General features: G+C 45.7%; 1 protein-coding gene and 1 long non-coding RNA gene across 2 annotated transcripts in view; one reads left to right on the forward strand and one right to left on the reverse strand.

Moving 5' to 3' along the window:
• LOC139768023 (uncharacterized) overlaps positions 1 to 16494 on the reverse strand; it is a 97612-nt gene that overhangs the window by 52719 nt on the left and 28399 nt on the right. Inside the window, exon 3 of the long non-coding RNA XR_011717265.1 lies at positions 11073 to 11219. This is a non-coding gene — a long non-coding RNA (uncharacterized lncRNA). The remainder of the gene's footprint in view (positions 1 to 11072; positions 11220 to 16494) is intronic.
• The window catches only part of LOC139768022 (uncharacterized), a 41062-nt gene continuing 25517 nt past the window's right edge, over positions 950 to 16494 (forward strand). Inside the window, exon 1 of the mRNA XM_071697843.1 lies at positions 950 to 1393. The gene's annotated coding sequence lies outside the window, so the exon portion shown is untranslated. The remainder of the gene's footprint in view (positions 1394 to 16494) is intronic.

Below are 16494 nucleotides of genomic sequence, written 5' to 3' on the forward strand. Positions count from 1 at the left end.
GAAAGAAAAATTAAATATAATCAATTCAAATATGTACTAAATGCTCGAATTTATTTTGGAGAAAGCCTTAATAAATTCCAAAAATTAGTTGATACTTGAAATTTTGATTTCTTTCTGATCATTTTCCCTCTCGCGCTGGCATCTCAACTTCCGAAAACTCGAAGAACGAGCGTCACGAGCGAGAGGTCGCACAACAGGTACACTCGCATCGACGCGCGTAGCGCGAATGCGCGTATCCGCGACGGGCGTAATCCGCCGTTTCTGCGTTTATGCGCACTCGCGCTTGCGCATCGTTGCTCCTGCGGCGCGGCGACCGACCGGTGTTCCTCGTCGTGCGGCTCCTCTTCGGTTCACGGTCCATTCGCCGATGACATCTAATACGTATACCAGGACAATCCGCGCGCATTCATTCGCGAGTCGAACAGCTAAGCCAAGGATGCCGTTGAAGAGAAAGCACCGGACAAAAGGGATACCCTTCCATCCCGCGGCCGATACCCAGGACGTTACACGCGTTAGTCCTGCGAACATGCCGTTGGTGGTCGAACGCTGAGAAAAAAGGAAAGAGGGAGGACGAAAAAGAGAAAGATGAGAAGCACAGTTGGAAGGAGGGGAGGGAGAGGCTGGCGCGAGCAAGAGGTAATGTGAGAGAGGAAGAGAGAGAGAGAGGAAACGAAATAGAGTAGGAGAGGAAGTGTGTACGTGAGAGGGAGCGAGAATGGAAGGAAAAAGAGAGGATGCTCTCTCCGGTGTATAGCCTGCGGGTACACATCTCCTCGCGCTGCTCCCCCGCCAATCCGCGCGCGCGGCGTGGGGCGAGTTTAAGGTAGGGGGCCGCACGACGCGCACGGCGGTGGTGGCGGTGGTGCGCTGCGCTGCGCTGCGGTGGCGGCGGCGGCGGCGGCGGCGGCGGCGGCGGTGGCGGTGGCGGCGGCGCGGCTGCCAAGGTATTTAAGGTACCGTGAACCGGCGGCGCACGAGTAGTTCACTTCTGTTCGGTGTGGTGTTGCGGTGATTTTGAGGGACCAGCTAAAGAGAGCGAAAGAGAGAGAGAGAAAGATAGAGAGAGCGAGAGAGCGAGAGAGCGAGAGAGAGAGAGAGAGAGAGAAAGGGGGGTGAGAGAAAGAGAGAGAGAGAGAGAGAGAGAAGAGAGAGTAAATTCTTACGCTCGTATACGCTCGTCGAGGGTGCGAGAGAAGAGCCCGGGTTCCCTTTAAAAGACAATCGTCGCATCGCGGCTTCGGAGCAAGCACGTTAGTTTTACTGTAAATCTGCCGGTAGATTCGCGTTCGACACGGTGCGAAATAACTAACTAAATCGACCGTACATCGAGAGGGGATCACGTCGCCGCATCGAGCCGTCAGGGTCGTCCGCCGTCGACGACCGTGCTGGATAGGTAAGTGATCATGAAGAGTATACTTAGTGCCGGTTTTCTCCACGGCCGGTCGGCCGAGGGTGGATAAGTGATGAAGCGGCTTGGTCGCGCCTCCTTCAATGACACCAAGTGATCAAGATCAGTGATTCGGTTGCACGCGGCTGTGACAGGCCGCGATAACGACATGATCGTTGTGATCGTCGTCGACGTTTGTCGTCGCCGTGGATATTACGGACTGTGATGATGTGCACCACCAAGAGAATGTCCCGATTCACAAGTGATTCCGAGATGAAAGGAGAGATTTAAGAATTTGCACGAAAATTCGGATGTTCCGTTTCCGAGAGGGGTAATAGTGAAATAACTTTGTTGCACGGAAAATCTTTCTGCACTTTGTGTTGCCGTGATAAGAATTCGTTTATCATGCGCGATTGATTTGTCTTAGAAAACACATGAAATTTGTTACGAGGATTAGGAAAGATTGTACAATTTTTGATAGCAAATTTTTAGATATTTACAGAATGTCCTTTTTACTTTTTGAAAAATACTTTCGTTGCTTTTGCTGTACATGTAGAATCATAAAGTAACATCAATTTTTGTTGAATATTTCACTTACATAAATACGGTTGTTTCGGTAATATATAATCAGCCAAGGAACGATCGACCAATTGATTGTTGTACATCGATTCTTAGATGAATAAGAAAATATTAAGGATTGGAGAACAATCACGGGAATAATTTCTTTTCTCACTTCGCGTGAAAATGGATCGAGAGTCAAACCAAAAAGAGCCGGTCCGTACCGCCTAAATAATTCAAAGCGGCGTACAATAGGTATGCGTGTCGATCTGCAACCAGCGAAGGATAATCAGACGTGCACGAACGCTTCGTACAATTACGAAACAATATTTCAATACTGAGCCAAACATCAATACATGAATACCAAGGAAACCTCCGTTCAAATCCATAGAATGCACCAGGATCTTGGGCATCCGCGATATCCGGAAGATCATGGGATAGTCGCGAAACGGTGCAACGAGAACAACGAAATTACAATCCATACAATCGAAACAAATTATATTTCGTAGAAAATTTATTTGAGCGAGATCAATTGCAAGTTTTCTGATCAAACTTATGAATAATAACGTAAATATTCTGAAAAATTAGAAATTTTTTCGAAACGCTGATCGAACTCGTCGCAGTGTGTGCTTCTATATGGAATCAAACAGCCGAAAGTATATCGATTTTTCTAAACGACACTATTCGAGGAGAATTTTAAAACAGGTCGCGCGGTCCTACATAATGAGTCATAGAAATGGGGATCGGAATAATGGGTCCGCGTGCGAGAGAGCGGCACACGATAACAGAGACGAAAAATGCAAACTAGAGGAATCTACGGGGACCCCTCCTCCCCCTCTTTGTACGTCGTCGGAGTAGACCGCTTCGGCGTTCTTTCCGATGATGATGGAGAGAGACACGCGTGAATAAACGGGACATTCCTGCGGTGGATCGAATTCTCCTCTCAATCTCACGGAAACCATGACGGCGACGACGACGACGATCACGGCGACGACAACCATCGGCAATGCTGCATGACGCGGCGCCTCGCGTTCGAGCACGTGCAACCGCTGTTGCTGTTACGTTCGCGGTCGATTGTTGCTATTTTCCTGGACGGTGCGCCGCGATCTCGTCGTTCGCGAAGCAATCTTGCTCCACGCAAAAACGAACGGTCGGCAAATCCGTCACGGTCGACGTGCGTCCGATAGCTCGCCTATCGCGTAACGATCAACGGGCGTGATATATTAAATCGCCTTTCAACGGAAACGCGAGGTTTCTGCGATGAACAGTTAACTCTCTGCATATCGACCATAATAACGCTGCGATCCTCGTAGCCAAGTGCGATGTTGCGTTCTAATACACAGTACTAGTTAGGAGGCTTACAATATCTGCGTCGCTACCGTAACTTTGAACGTTAGAAGTAATGTTTCTCCAACGATTTTATTCTCGATCTTTATTTCTTAATGTATGACTGAACGTTAACTAGAGAATTGCATTATTTATATGTCGTGGAAAGCTTTTTCCACGCTACCAAGTCATTACTTTGGCACTATATTTATTTAAAATTCAGTCACTAATTTGTTTAACTGAATTAATTAAAAATTACCAAGTTGTGGAAAGATTCAACGTTTGAGAAAATTTTGCTTGTAAGGAAAAATTGATTCCGCAGAATCCATACATAAAGGGAAATACCGGGAATACGCTACAAAGTACTCATTATTGAACGTTAATTAGGAAGATCAACCTGTGTCTACAACGATGTTCGCGCGCTTGTTACGTAGAACGACGAAAATGAAACGTGTTAATGGAGTGTAAATAAGAATCGTGTCTCGGCAGACACGCGATCTTAGGAAGGGCAATAACCGGAGAGAGAATCCGAAGTTTGTTGGTCCATAGATAGACGGTGAGAGCGTCCTTAAGCCGCTGAATGATTATTTTGCGATCAACCCAGCCAGCAGTGCTGAGTCGCGCAACTTCTCGATAGGACATTCGCTATTTCCTTTCCTTAGTACTGTTATCCACATACTCGATGCTTTGACTAAGATTTTGCTGGTTCATATTTTTTTATACATTTTTTTTATTTCATAACATTTGATTATTTACATTTTATTCTGATGAGTGTAATTTTTCACTCGACAAGTCTGTCTTTTAAATAAATTTTCCTCGCTTTTTTATTTATATTATATATTTAATCATAAAAAATCATCTTGCAAACTAAATAATAATTTGTAAAATTAAAGTTTATGAAATTAATTAACGATTCACGATTTTTTCCGTCGGATTAATAAAAAAAAATCACGCAGAATATCGCACCTAAAATATCGAGGTCTTAATGGTATCATTAAATTCTCTGCGAAATGTCGTACGTGTCTACGTCAGGCCTGCTTTAGATTCTCACTTGACCGAAAGCTCGAATCGCATATTCACGAAACGGTAAAAATGAGAAAGGCGAACGGTGTGTGCCGAAGCAATGTATTCGTCATGAGCACACGCTACAATAAGTTTCAAAAGGACGAGGCGCGTGTCGGATCGTCGCCGTCGTCGGACTTTGAATGACGGACGCTTCACGTGACTCTCAAAGCGATCGATCGTATGAGCGTGTTGAGCCGATAATCTTCCCGATAAACAGTGTTGCGGATAAAAAAAAATAACAACAACGGGAGACGCTTGGACGGCCGTCGGCCTCCAGTTATAAAAGAACAGCGCGTTACAAACAACGTGTATAAAAATACCGAGTACATCTATAGGCTCGCTCCTATAGCGCGTGAAATGAGCTCGCGGATTCAATCGCACGCATCAATTCTTCGGTCACGTAGGACAATACCGTAGAAATCGGATGGTTTTGCTGAATTTAGTTGATACTTTGGGAAATCGATCAAAGTCCTGGGACGTTGACCCGCAGCTCTGCAGACGAGACGAAATAGGAACGTGCGAAAATACCATTTGGAAATTTGGTATTGCAAAATGCACCCGGTATATGTGTGTGTGTGTGTGTACCTTCGATCAATAAATCGAGTTGGACATTCAGTCGTAAAATATGGATGATAAATTATCGGGTTTCTGTTATCCGCACAACGAGGTGTGACACTGCTCCAGACACGCAAGAATTTTGAGCATCACGTACGAGAGCCGTGCTCTATCGGCTGTCGCGGTATCACAGACGCGACACTGCTTCTAGTACGCTCGCGGCCGTCATTAAATATTATTACGCGAAACACTTGTCCATTCTTCTCGACGTTTATCAACGGTATTTTTTTTTCCTTTTTATTTCGCCCATTGACGTCCGAATGGTTTCTCTCTCGTCCGATCGAAATATCGCGAATGCGCGTCCGGTCGGGTACTTTTTTATTCCGCGTGTGTTCGACCGTTCTTCGATATCGAATGCGGTTTATGACTCCTGTCCGGTAACCAGTCATGTACTCGATAAAAATCGGCTACTCGGTCTCGGCGAGATCGGAGAGAATTTCAATGCGCGCACGAATCGCGCCCCACGCCACCTTGGAACCCGTCCCACGTATAATGCACGATCTCACGAACGGTTTTCAGGACGCTAATCGGCATATAGGCGCGGTTTGATTTCCCCGTTCATCCAATATCATTTTTTACGCTTCGTGATTTTTTCGTGATTACGATAAAGTGTTAAGTAAGTACGTAATTAATGCTAGACCAAGGAATATACGAATTATAATCAACAATGTATTATAATAAAATGTATGAAGAAAATATGTGAGAAAAATTATTGTATACTAAAAAGTTATAAGCTTCTATTTTTTGTAATGGTTATATTACATAAAATTATTCTGCAATGCGCTATTTATACGCTATTAAAAAAAGATAATTTACATAATAATTTGGAAAATCTGTTTAAACATATAATTTAAAGAGACATATATATTATACATAGATATAATATGTATGTGTGCATTGATTAACTAATATGCTAAAGGATTGTGTAGAGTACAATTATATTGTAGTACTACTAAAATATTATTTTTTAAAAAAGTAAACACAAGATACGTGGAGATAAATGTCATATAAATGTCATATAAAAGTGAAAAGTCATATCGCTTGGGAGGTCACGCACATTCGAACTCAGTTACGCGGTCGAAATATTTGAGAAATACTTTTATTTCGGCATAAACGAAAATAAAGGTAAACCGAATTTGCGTTGTGGGTTTTATTTTTTCTTCTTTTAGCGAACCTGCACCGTTGGCCTAGTTCCGCTAATAATATAAGAGTACCTGTCGGCCTGTGCGTCGGTCGACCGTCGGAATTGTCACCGGCAACTGGTCGGTGACCTGTCTGCGTCTCTCTTCTTCGCGACACGCGCCTCCTCCGTTCCTTCTTTCGCGGCCTGTCCTTTCTCCTCGTGAATCAGCATGCAAACAGGGACAGGAACAGGTCGCGAATACGAGTGCACGCGACTCGCCGATGACTTATCCGCCAAATAATTCGTAACATCCGCGTCGACCTAGTAGCGATAATTTATGAGTGGGACGACAGCGTGGATAGACAGTGCAGGTATACTGCTACCGAGCATACTAACGAATACCATATAACCGTGAGATATGGGCCGATATACTATGTTAACTATGTGGATCGTCGCAGGTATCAGCGGCCTGTTAGCAGGTTGCCGTTGGTGTGTCTGCTCATATCGAGCACGATTACTCTCTCACGACTATACTTGGTAGAGGTGGGTTAACGTCTGCTTGATATCGAGAATTAATCTCCATTGGTAATCGGTTTCTTGTATGGTAACGGTAAATTATCCGTCCAGGCGTTCAGCCACTGCGCTCTCGCTGTTCACTGTTCACTCTGTTCTTGATTATCGTCGTGCGGTTTGTAATTAGCCGGTTAATTCGCTATGTGACACGATCATATTATCGCGACGTTCAATACGCGTGAATATCCTGAAGGAACGCGAAAAATAGAAAAAAAGAAACATACAGATTTAACCGCCGAAAAAAGTAGAGCGTGACTGTGACGCACGGAAAATCCCCGCAGAGCGCTGTCACTACTAAACGCTCGTGGTCCTCGCCTACCTACAACTTCCTACGATTGTTGTCAGAATATTCGCACGATTATCTCTTGCGAGGCAAATGAGATAGATATCCCGGAGAGCGAGCTAATCGAAAATGATGTAACGAGTCACGTTCTATTTTCTTCCCTAACTACTCGCCATTTATAGATTGAAAATGAGAAAATCATCAAATTTGTTTAATTAAGTTTTAGAGACATAGACATAGATAAAGGAATATCATTCGTAGTTTAATTAAAGAAATGTGCCAAACATACATATTTTTTTCAAGGAAAGGGCGATTCTAAATTCGTCGAAAAGCCGATCGTTTAAAATATTATTTGCTAATTTGGGTAATTTTCTTCTTTTTGTTAATTGCCACTGTTGACTCATTCTCATGATTTTACGAAAACTGCTTGCGACGCTCTCCCGCTCGAAACTTATTGGTATCATTTGTCCTTGACGAAGGGGATGATTCGCGACAACCCCTCACTTTTAACTTTCTTGAGCGGTTGCTCGTTCCCGTGGAAAGAGGAACTGTCGCTTAACGAGCACAATCGTTAATCGTCCGCGTGTAGTATACAGGCGAAAGTCGCTCGACCGTGAAGAACGAACTCTGGAACTCGTGGCGTTGGTACCCTCGATCTATCTATTCTGGTATACGCGACGGAGCCACGACCGTCGCTGCGCGTGACGGCCATTCCGAGATTAATAACGTCGAAGAATCTCACCTTCTCATTCTGCCTCTCATTGGCGAGTGGAGCCTCCACGGTTTCGCCGACTCCTTCACCGCCGCGGCGCGGCGGACAACGAAGGAAGAGCAGAGAGGAAAAAAAAAGGAAAGAAGAAAAAAAGGATGAGGAAAAGGGGGCAAGGAAAGAGAAGGGCAGGGAGGAAAGGGGAGGGAGCAACGGGAGGAAATGCCGGCCTAGTGGAACACGATCTTACCTTGATGAAGACCATTTACGGAGCCTTGTAATAAGATAGTAACAGACTGCAGCTCCTCCTCGATCGTTCTATCTCGAACGTATGAAGAATAGCAGCTCACCTTCTTCTCTCGTTTGCTCTTCCCTTCGTTTCCTTGTCCTCTGCCGCGCTACGCCGCGCGCCGCGTCGCTCGGCCTGTTCGCTCATTCTTTCTCTTTCACTTGTTTTGTTCTATTTCGCTTCGTTTCGCTACATTTTCTAGCCTTTCCCCGGTAGACCGCGTCCAGCTGGCGGTCGCGGTGCGCGCAACGCCGGCTGGCACTCGGTGGGGTTTCCAGAGGGATATTGAGGTAGAGAGATTCGCGCGCGCGAGAGAGGCTCTTCCGGGTTTCGCGTGGAGGGCGACGCGAAGCACGACTCCGAGATGCCGAACCGCATCGGGCTGATCCAAACGTTGCTACAATATCAATGTAACCGGTCCGTTTTCAATTGCAGGCACGCACTCGAGGTAACCATAGGTACATATCACAGCAATGATCCCTCGTCATAATTGAGGATCATTGAGGACGTACCTAGCGATTGCTCGAGGTTGCAGCATTAGACCGTCCGGTCTTCTGAGATCGACAATCGTCATAAGGATATGAATCCCACAATGATCGTTAAATCATCCAGGATATATCTCCAGCAACGATAGATATCAAGCATACTTCTGATCATTTTTACGAGATATGGATTTAATCTTCTTCGTTATTAGCATATTGAGTAGTTATTAAGCTAAGACGGTAGCGTCAGTGGGACAAGGACTAATCGGGATAAAACCAGTCCGTCACGTAGCGTCCGCGCTACTTCGCACCGCAACTTAACGACGTGCCGTTTCGTGGGTGTCCCCGGCGGCGATTATCGTCGTTCCGAGGCTTGACAACGTACGAGCCTCGTCGACAGGATTTGTCGTCCCGCGAGCCCGCCTCGGAGCTATAGGCCCGCAACCGGCCAGAAGTCGGCGGAGATCATATCTCGCGTCTACACCCGGTAAGACAACTCCACTGGCAACTGGCGCTGGGTGGCTGCTCCTCGTAGTCCGCGTGGCCTCGCGCATCCGGTTCGCCATCGTTATATTATTTCCCGTGTGCGCCTTGTCCCCCTGGACTAGAAGGTGATCTTTACTGGCGTGTAGCCAGGGTGCACTGGCAGCCTCTCTAGCGCACTATTTATTTATACAGAGAAGCGAAGGTGATCCCCTGCACCTGGGCATAGGTCACAATGACGTTCCGTTGTACGCCTTGAGCACGAGCCGAGCATGGTCGTCACGCTCTTTTACTTCATCGATCCTTCGACACCTGAGGCCGCAATGGCCGCATACGTGATTGTATCTTTGATACGCTCGAGAGCTTGATTCACGAGGAGTCTCTTGTGAAGCTTTCTTAATTATTTTCGATTTTATTTAACGGCAGAAAATGCTCGCTTGCTCTCGCGAGCTTTGCTCGAGTTATTTGTTCTTATGCTGTCTTTGTAAGATAATATCATTATAAAACCTTGTTTATCGTTTACCGCAGTAAAATAAATTTGATTGATCTCTTAAAGGAGAACCGAGAGAAAGAAATGATATAAAATAATATCCTGAAGAGTAATTTAATCTCCCGTTATGTGACCAGAGATTCACATTTTAGGAAAATAAATAAAAGTCGCGACATGTACTCCAGACTTTCGCACACACTCGTGAGCGCTTCCTAGAAGTTAAGAATCGTTCAGCGATCGTCCTGCATTTCCTTGTACTGGTTTCCTAGTCGGGACGTCGTGTCGGTCGATCTGGAAACCTCGTATAAGAAATCACTATCGTGACTCGCTAAGGCCATCGAGCGTGTTACTTCGGTAAAGCCCAGGCAGGCACAGATGCGCATGTCTCCTCCTGGCAGAGAATAGAATCACCGTTTCTTCAAACGCGCCTCCTGCCCTCGCGCTGTCCCGTCATTATAGTTCCTTCACCTCGGCATTACGTGGAAATCTGCACGCCGAGGTCACCCTCCGTGGGATTTTTCCGAATCATTTACCGTGGAAATAGTATTTGACAAATCTATAATTATAACGTTCTCGTAAAACGTCTCGCTGAGCAGGCGCGCTTTATCAAATCCTCCTGCGTCTGCAATCGGAAAGGCGAAAGGAAGGAAGAGGAAGACGTTTGCCGGCGCTGAATACACTTCCACTGTGCGGCTGAAAGTCCGAAAGACTTTCCCATGGCACATTGGTGTTTGCCCAACGTCGATTCGCCCGCTAAGTGGCGTGGCACCCCGACTTGTTAAAGGACTCCGCTTTTCCGGTTCATACGATACAACGACGCTCCGCGCGCTGCCGCGTCGCGTCGCGCCGCGCCCAAAGCAAACTCGGCTGTGTTTCAGGGATTCCGTGTAAACGGCAAGGCAAACAGGCGATGAACGCCTTGCGCGCCCGCGATGAACACCAACTTGGAGAGTTTCCCCGATGTGTACACAGGCACATCGAGGGCGAAGAAAAGAACTCCTGCTCCCACGCGCGGCAACTCGTTCACCGCTCGTTCGTCCGCTCGTCGCGCAGGGAGACACGCTGTTATGACTGCCATTATTATTGTAATTACTTCAGAACCCCTATCTACACGCAATGCACCGCGGCGCATTTGCATGAAATTCTGCGCTTCTGCTGGACGTAACCAGCATGCCGAGATAGGCTGTGTTTAAGGGAAGTAGCATAAGTAGGATAAAGGCTCGCATATACTTTAAAAGCCTGCCGCACCAACGACGCCAAGTTTCATACGAGATGTAACCAGATTTCCAGATCTGTGCTCGAGAATATTAATTGTAAGTACTCGAAGAATATACCGGATAGGCCAAAATAAGCTATAGGATTAGCTAAGACAGGAGCCCATGAATTTATTCGTCCGGAAAATTATCACGGTAATAACCATAGGCGCGTCCGGTTCGCGGGCCGCTTTTACTGTTTTCTCGAGGAATTATGGGACGCGGTCCATGAAGCCCGTATACGCTTCGCATCGCGACGTTATCGACATCTGCTGATAATTATTACACTGTACGGAACTGACATGTTTATGTCACGTCGGCTCATTATATTTGGCAATTATTTGCCACATAAATCAGGGATCTACGTACGCGGCCGGCAATTTCCGCATTCGATCTTGCGGCGCGAGCGTGTCGGCAAATATTTGCGATTACTTACCCGCGGTCATTCGCGCTTCATGTTCCTCGGTACTTCTCCTGCCTGGGTCCTCCCATTATACTCGGTTGAGATTCGAGAAGACGTTAAGATACTCTCTCGAGAGTGCTATAAGATAATCCACCATCCTCGGAACGTCCAATCGACATTCTGGAATCATCGAAGGCTACACATAGTACACATACTCGATGTACGAACAATCGTACAAGTTTATCATTCCACAAAGTTGTATAATGTTACGATCAAAATAACATCCAGAAAAAATTTATTTTACGTACAACATAATGTATTTATAAGCCATCGTAAAATGATAGAGCGCTTATGAAAATAAATTCTCTCTTCCGGAGTACATATTCGATCCTATATACTCCGTACGCGTCACCTAATTTAGAAGAATGACGATGGCGAATTCCATCGATAGCGGTGCCACCGACAACCCTATTTACATAAATTTAACGTTTTTTTTTCTGCCCGAGAGAATTATCATATCATTTTGCCACGCCGCACGCTATTTGGAGTGATTCGCGATCGCGTTGGCCGAACCTCGCGGCAGAGCTTCTCATTTGATAGGTGCGAAATGATGCCTAACCACAGAGAGGCCTAACATCAACGATGGATTGATGGTAGCGTTGGGCTACCAAGGCGATGAAAGCTCGCGCTCGCGAGAGCAGTTCGCCGTGATGCGTTAGAATACCGAGCAGCCGCGACGGCGGCGGCGTTGGCATCTCCTGCCTGGCTACGCCAAAGGACGGGGAATGTCGGTACCGCTAGTTTGCATAATAATTAATCACCGGTGCTCCTCATAACGGGCGATTTCCGCCGCTCCTTGAGATTGTAGCTAGGCTACGGCAACCAATAATATCGCGGCGGCGGCGGCGGCGGTGGCGGCGGTGGATAGCGGACGAACCGGCTCTTAGCGAAAACCCGAACAACGGAGGAAGGAAGAGAGATGCATCGACAGCCGGCGCGGGAATAATCAAGCATTAACCAGTACATCCGTGCGGTGTTCGATTAGGCTCGAGGATGATCCCCGTCATCTCTGAAAGGAAATCGGCGAACGATTAACAGAACGGAAAGATAGCGGGCACGCAACATCTCGCGCGGAATTGCGCTCCCTTTATTCGCGAAGCGCCTCGGACACGTTAGTTTTCTCTCTCTCGAGAGGAATAAGAATGGAAGTGAGAAAGGGTACCCCAGTTTGCTTTTTCGTGCCTTAGGCTCAAAATGTATGTTACATTAACGCAGTTCATTGAGCAACCACGCCTTCATTTGGTGTCAGAGTTAGATCCGGAGCATTGTTTCTTCGTCGGGCTTTAGGAGAGATTCCTTATCGATATCTACCGCACGATATATCATTCGTTTATCGCTATCGGGACGGCATTCGATACAACGAGCGTAAAATAGAATACATGGGATTAATCGTATTTCATTCCGCCGGGGGTTACTGTTAGCAGGATGTACCGGTTCCTCCGTTGGTGATATTACATATACGTTTGATTAAACGGCCACGATTATGTTCCTACGATAATTAAGTGGGTACCGTTGTTGTTCGGAATCTCAGATCGAAGATATTGTTCTTACCGTAATTACGATGGCGCGTTACATATTCATCGATGCGATCCCGTAACGCATACTCGTTTTGAAATTTTGCCCACGATCGAGGGTGTGCAAAAAAATGATCGCAACGCGCGATGCGATTAAGGTGTCTGGACGGTATCCGAAGATGCACAAAAATTCTAATCGAGATTCATCGCGTTGGAATTTTCGACTGGTCCATTAAATCGCGCGCCTTTCCAAGAATCTATTAACTCAAACTTGGTCCAGCCCATCGGCCATTATCACGAGAGTATCATCCTGAATTATGCGCCTTGCAGACGAGCACGAGATGCTGCCTTGTTGGGGGAAGGGTGTGCGTAATTGATGGGCTTTAATGGGCTGAAGATTATAACGTGCCGTGTTTTAATTACCGTGATCGTAGCGTGTCTTCCTGTTATTATGCGGCCTGATATGAACTGGTGCGATTGAACGCGCCCTAAACTTTATGATTACTCGCGACGATCTTCCTGCCAATATAAATGTGACGGCGACACCATTCTGTTCGCCGCGATCTTCGATTAACGATTACTCTCCGCGGTAATAATTTACCACGCACATCAGCTCTCGATCTCGCGTGGACTTCTTACGTAGTAATTCATGGTTAACGTACTCCTAATCGACGTAATTGCCTTGCCGAGACGAAAGTACGAGACTAATAATTCATATTCTTTAACGCGTTTTATTGTATATATTATTTATACGTCGTATATTAGAAAGTCGAATTATTATTTAATTTTTTAAAAATAACTTTAATTTTAATTTTAATTCTGATTTTTTCATCGCGATAACATACGCTTATTTTATAAAAGTAATCTAATATAATTCTAATTGGCATTACATACAAAATGATGAATTTAATAGACTCTGATAATACTTTAAATGCTGCGTAACTATTTTCGCGGAAACAATATTTAGGAGTATGTGTAACGAAAATGCAGCGCAAGAATGGGCGCTACGTGCCGGACAAAACAGCCACTTATGGATTATCCGTGAAGAAGTCGTTGCATTCCCGAGGCTTTCTTCGTGTTTACACGAGCGTGGCATTTCTCGCTGGAAACTTGCCGCTTGCTCCGTAGGTTTGCTCTCAAAGGGCCCGTTCGTGAGTAAATGGTGCGACGAACAGGAAAAGACTATCAACATGGAAAAGGAAGCAGCATCGTCGTAAAATCATTTGTCAATAGTTTTGAAAAGAAGAGGATAGGATATTATCCTTTATAAATTCAATGTCATCTTTAAGCGTGACAAAACGAAAACGAGGAGCTCCGAAATGCAGAAGAGTTGAAATATCGCGGAAAGGGAAAACGAAATAGGAGGTAAAACGGAAGTTGCTTAGCTTTGCGTGAATTTTTCAGATTGAAGGGGAAAACGAAGAACGGACCGTGTAAGTACGTCTCGTATCAACTAAGAAACTCAGGAGCATGACGGACGAACGAGGAAGATGAGATTACACCTTCATTAATTTTTTTCTCCTCCGATATATGTCGGAGATATACGCAGGCGTACGGAGCCTAGACGAACGTAAAGAAGTAACTTACAGTCGAGTTATGTGCGTGGTATTAATATCTAGTTAATTGCGTAGTGCCGAGAGGCGTATCTTACGCTGGTGAGTAAATATAAAATGAGTAAATATAAAATGAGTAAATATAAAATGCAATATTCCGAGGTATTTGAATGAGAGCATGTTTAGATCGAGTTCGTGTCTGGAAGCTTCGTGGCTCGATTGCATATATTTAACGTACTTTACTAGTATCAGCAGCTCTATTAGTAGAAATTTTACGATCAAGCGAAATGTCTTGATCTTGTACTAATCTTATGATTTGTGATGACATCTGTTAAACCAAGCTGGTTACGATGATCACAATGCTGATGAAAAAAAGCTAATAATATTATTATATATTTAGCTTGCGATGTAAGAAATAAAAGTATCAGGAATATTATTTATTTAAAAATGCTGGCTATGTTTCAAAATTAGCATAAATTACTTTATTGGTGCAAATGCCTTGAAAAATGTAATCATAGAATCTTTCCGAGCGGTACAAATGTATATGCGTTTATTAGCTGCGCATTTGGCGGGAATGAAGAGAGGAAGCAGAAAAAAAGAAACGAGGAAGATGCGTATCTCGCGAGGTTGTAGGCGAGGAAGATGCGTCTTTCTATGAGATATTACGATATCGATAAAGAGGCGTATCTTGCGATAATGCGCGTTATTACGTGCTGCCGAGCAAACCAGCAATCGATGGAACGACCGATCGATCGATCGAGGGGACGTTTCAATCGCGACCAGCGGATGATAGGCGTGTACCTATACCCTGTATCACAATGAGTCCTCTCGAGTTTCTCATAGCACAGTTGAACGACTGCTATCATAAAAAAATGGGATAAACGAATTTACTGCGTAAAAACCGTTTAGCCTATATACCCAAAAGTTATTTTTAGCTGGATATTCTGATGGCACCGCAAAGAGTATTAACGGAACTAAAATTACGACTGTTTAGTGTGTGTGTATGTGTGTATGCACTATGTCCCGCTAAAGACCAGAGATCATCGTACCGGTAACAAAGTAGAGAGCGTGTCTCCACAACATTTAATTTCTTATTACGAGATTTCTACCGTACTATCGTGGTTTTCTTGTCTTGATTATTTCGAAGATAGCTCAAGCATCTTTGAGCACTTTTTTTACCCTATTCTTTTATTTTTCCTGCACGTTCCGATTAAATCAAATTAACATCTCGTATAACGCGATAAATGAATTTAACTCACGAAGATTTGTCCCAAATTGGAAAAATCTATGGCAAGTAGCGGATTTAACGCCTTCCTGTATTCGCCATAGACTGACGGGTAAAACATGAAATCGCGCGTTTTGACGTCTGAGATTAGTAGCAGGTAAAATGCGAACCGCCGTAAACGCGCGAACGGGCCTGATATGGGCGAGGGTTGCGCCGCGCCGTCGGGGACCGCGGGAGAACACGAGGAGTCCGGGTGGTTTATCCTGCGCAGCGCGTAATTCTAGCTCAGGTAGGTTTATAAATAGAGGCCGTGTACGTGTTGCTGACCTGTTGCTCGAGAGCACCCTCGTGTGAACGTCGGGGCCTTGAGTAATCGAACCCCGTTGTTCCGAGAGTGCCTTCTCTCCTCGCCGCCTCACGTACCGTCGTTCGTGTCCAAAAGCACTCGCGCCGAGCCGAGCTGAGCTGAGCCGAGCCGAGCCGCGCGCGCGCCTAGGAGAGATCATTAGGCGTAATGAATACCCGATAGTCCCTTAACTCGCAATATAATCGCCTCGGAGAAACTCCAAACACGATCGCGGGCATTCGGTGTTCTGCGCGCTCCGAACAGCCTCACGCCGAGCATTCCTGCGATAATGACCGCTCCGCGCGAACCACGCTGCGAATTTCAACGATGACCACCATGTAATCGGCGAGGAACACGCGACCTCACAGCTTACATGGAAACACGTGCGACGTGTCTTATAACCGCGCACAAATGAAATTCATACGGGACAGCGCGGGACACATGGGTCGCTAGAGTTCTCCGTGTCGCGATCTCTCGCGTCTCGATGACTTCTCCAAATAGCAACGGTCAGTTTCAAGCTCGAGAGATTGCCCGCTGATGATCGCGTAACAAGGTCCTCGCCGTCAACTTGTCCTGCCGCCGGCCGCACGCCGAGAGACTGTTCAGTTTACCTGGCACGCGGAAGTCACCTCTTCAGGGACCGCGAGGGCTACCTCGAGCGCCAAACTCGGCATGCGACCATATGTACCATGCGGCATGCGATACAAGCGAAAAACAAAGAAGCGAAAGAGAGAAAAAGGGAAAATGGGGAAGAATA

The sequence above is a fragment of the Temnothorax nylanderi genome, unplaced genomic scaffold (assembly GCF_030848795.1).
Source record: "Temnothorax nylanderi isolate EJ_2023f unplaced genomic scaffold, tnyl_v1.0 TNYL_tig0013_pilon, whole genome shotgun sequence".
NCBI lineage: Eukaryota > Metazoa > Arthropoda > Insecta > Hymenoptera > Formicidae > Temnothorax > Temnothorax nylanderi.